This window comes from Ovis canadensis, chromosome 19 (genome assembly GCF_042477335.2).
Source record: "Ovis canadensis isolate MfBH-ARS-UI-01 breed Bighorn chromosome 19, ARS-UI_OviCan_v2, whole genome shotgun sequence".
Taxonomy (NCBI): Eukaryota; Metazoa; Chordata; class Mammalia; order Artiodactyla; family Bovidae; genus Ovis; species Ovis canadensis.
Window position 1 is genome coordinate 23283176 of NC_091263.1, and position 4026 is coordinate 23287201.

Below are 4026 nucleotides of genomic sequence, written 5' to 3' on the forward strand. Positions count from 1 at the left end.
GGGAGACCCCGGTTCGATCCCTGGGTCGGGAAGATCCCCTGGAGAAGGAAATGGCAATCCACTCCAATATTCTTGCTTGGAGAATCCCATGGACGGAGAAGCCTAGTAGGTTACAGTCCACGGGGTCGCAGAGTCGGACACGACTGAGCGACTTCACCTTCCTTCCACCTTCCTTAGGTAATGGATATATTTGTGCATATAAAAAATGTAAAACCACGTTAATCTTTGAACACGATACCTGACAATGTTCCTTACGCTTCGCAGCTCAGGGAGAGCATTTCACTGACATTTTCCCATCCTCTAGTCTGGCTGTGATTCTCATATCAAGGAATACCACTAGCCATTGTCATTGAGCAGAAATTTGGGAAGAACCAAGGCTAGTGTTATTCGTAACAAACATTTACATGCGGATGCCTGCATCTCCATGCACGTATACAACCTTACCCTGAACTGCACACATGGCATCGCCTCAGTTTGTAATGGGGGCATCCAGGGAGGAGTGAAACCCCCAGATACAGTCAGGTCAAGACCGCAAGCCACTCAGAAGAGCAGGCGAATGCTCACACAGCCCCCTTCCTCCCTCTTCTGAATTTGTTCATTGGTTTGGTCCATCTGCTCTTGGCTCATGAGGGTGCCTGGTTAATGAAGCTTTAAATAAACACAAACTGGGGGGAAGTAAATGAATCACACACCAGAAGAAAGCACTGAAGTATGACCTTATTTGCTGACTTCCAAATTAAAATGAGAAAATGATGCTTCTTTCTGTTAAGGAAGAAAAATATGATTGCCAGTTAATTGGAATAGAAGATAATATAATAAATGTAGCTGCATAGGAGGATTTGTGCCTAACCGTGACCCTTTTGGGTCATAAAAAGTCATTTATGCATTCTCGAGCCTCAGTTTCCTCACCTATAAACAGGGATATAAATTCCTGCCACATAGTAGATGCCGAACAGTTTTTTTTTTCCCTCAGAATGATGTATCTTTTAATTGTAGTAAAATATGCATAACTTAAAATTCACCACTTAAGCATCCTTAACTGTCCAATTCAGTGGCTTTAAGTATATTCACACTGTTATACAATTATAACCAACATTCAACTCTGGAACTCTTTTTGTCTCCCCAAACTGAAACTCTGTACCCATTAAACAGTTACTGATTCCTTCCTTCCTCCAGCACCTGCCCACTACCAGTCCACTTTCTGTTTCTATGAATTTCACTTCATTAAGTGAAATCATATAGTATTTGTCCTTTCATAGTTGACCTTTTTTAGCTTAGCGTAATGTTTTCAAAGTTCACCCATTTGGAGCATGTGTCAGAATTTCCTTTCAATAGTCCATTGGGTGTACAACATGTTTGTCAACAGTTTTAAAAAAATGCTTAGATATAGGCTTCATGGCTGGATGACTAATCAAAAATATCTTTTGCCCTCTGTTTCATGTTCCTTAAAAAAGGGTGTTAGGCATGGACATTTCTAAGGTCCCTTCACACTTGAGTTTTTTGTGAGTGTATGAGCAGTATAGAGTTTCCAGGTCTCAGAGGTTACCAGGTCCATCATTCTCCCTTGACAGATGAGGGACAAGTTACTAGCGCATCCCTTGATTACTTTTTCCATCTTTGTCACTTGATGTTTCCTACAGTAGGGGGAGGAATGAGGTCAATGAGAAGTAGAAGACTTTGCTGGAATCCAAGGAATATGGCCTGGCTTTTTGGGGAAGCAGTGATGAGCAGCTGTTCTTGAACCATGTGAATTGTTTAAGTATTCAGCCTGTGCGTTCCATGCAGCGCTACAGGGAAAGGTTCACAGGCTTCCAGCTCCACTGACTGAGAGGAAGCCGAACTGGACAAAAAGTTATAAATCTTTTGTCTCATCAGGTACTTTCAAAAGAGTTCATGGAGTCAATAGGTGATGGGGACTTTAAAAATAAAAGGAGAAGTTGAAACTTGACTATAGCATCTGAAAGGAAAGCTGACTGTGTAGGGATCAGGACAAATATTGTCAGAATCCCAGAAATATTGTCATCTCCCAGAAAGAGTTGTTTCTGTGGAAGTCAAGTATGTTAAACGAATAGGGCACAACAGCACCTGGGAGGAAAGTTCATATGTATGCTCACATACCTCTACCCAACTGTCCTCTTCCTTCCATCTGGAAGAGATGGCTGGTATGTAAAGACACAGTGAGTGGGGATAAAGGTGGCAGTCCGCAGGCTCTGATCACTGGTGTTTGACCACGGGGTGGGGTGTCAATGCTGTGGCATGGACATCTAGAACTGAATAAAAACAGGGTCTCTTCCCTCTAGGAGGCTACTCCTTAGTGGGGAAGGACAAGGGTAGGGGACTAATTAGGATGCAAGATAAAAGGAAATAAGCAGAGGCACACACATTATGCTGTAGAAATAGAGAGAAGGGCTATGGAGAAATAAGCATCCTTTGAGCATTTGCTCTGTGCCTTGAACCATATCAGACACTTTATTTATAGCTTTCTCAGTCTTGGGCAATTCTGAAAGGGAGATAAAATAGTTCTTATTTTACTGTTGAGTTATTCAAGGCTCAGGAGTTTAAGGAAGTTTCTCAAGGTCACACAAAGGAATTTAAAGCTGGAGTTGTAAGCTTTAAAGCTTATACAACCTGTGTTCTCTACACCATTCCCCAGGGACCACACTGAAGCTAGGGTTGATCTGAGAGTTGATTTCAGTGAAGAGTGTTGCAAAAAGTGTGGATTGATTTCAGTTACAGGAGGCTAGTAGCCTTGAGTGGATTTGAGTCCCAAACTCTTTGAGATCCTAACTATCTATATCTTCCAAATGTTTGCTATCTTCCACATGATCCTGGAGGTACTGTGCAGCAGAAAGCATGTGTGGCTGGCAAAAGATAATTGATATGCTGGCTTTGGATTCGTGGACCTCCCAAAGTAGCCTGTCATCTGGTAGCCTGTCAACTTTTCAGTCAGATGGTCTGAAAAGTTTGGGAGGACAGGTGTTGGGAATCAGGTTAACACTTATTTTCTAGGATGATCTGAACTCAGTGATCTAGATAACAGCCCTCTTCTCAGTCGGCTTTGGGGGTCTGCATTGACATTCTTTCCTTATCCTTTCCTTGGTGCAAACACTGAATGTGCATGAAGGAGAATTTTTACCTTCTGTTAACACAGCAATTTAGAAATGCATCTCTTCGGCTGCTTCTTTATTCTTATTACATCCTCCCTGAAACCTCTGGTGAAACACACAGATTTGTCTTCAACCTTGAGTTTCTATTAGTTTTATTCTTTGACAACACAAATTATCTTAAATAATTATATTGGAATTGAAATTATCAATTTAAAATAATTTCAAAAACTCCCTGAAGTTAGCATAGAGCAGAGCTCTCCATCCATCCCCTTCACTTCAGTAAAAGATGTCTTCAGTTATCTACTTACTCTGGTAAAAATAATCTCGGGGTCATCCTAGACCCCGTTTCCCCCCCTCACACCCCACATTCGATCTATCAGAAAATCTTGTTGGCTTTACCTTCAAAATACATCCCTGGCTTTACCCATCTCACACTGTCTATTCTAGCACATTCCATATAAATTCAAACCACCATTATCTCTTAACAGTATTTTTACTAAAGCCTGCTAAAACTATATTGAAAAGCAATACAAGGATGTATTGCTTTCATCCTTGCCACTCTGAAATTCACTGGTTGCTAAAGAGATCTCTTAGACTTCCCACCATTTATTAGGAAAGGACTAAAAAGTTGGCTTAAAGCTCAACCTTCAGAAAACTAAGATCATGGCATCTGGTCCCATCACTTCATGGGAAATAGATGGGGAAACAGTGGAAACAGTGTCAGACTTTATTTTTTGGGGCTCCAAAATCACTGCAGATGGTGACTACAGCCATGAAATTAAAAGACGCCTACTCCTTGGAAGGAAAGTTATAACCAACCTAGATGGCATATTGAAAAGCAGAGACATTACTTTGCCAACAAAGGTCCATCTAGTCAAGGCTATGGTTTTTCCAGTAGTTGTGTATGGATGTGAGAGTT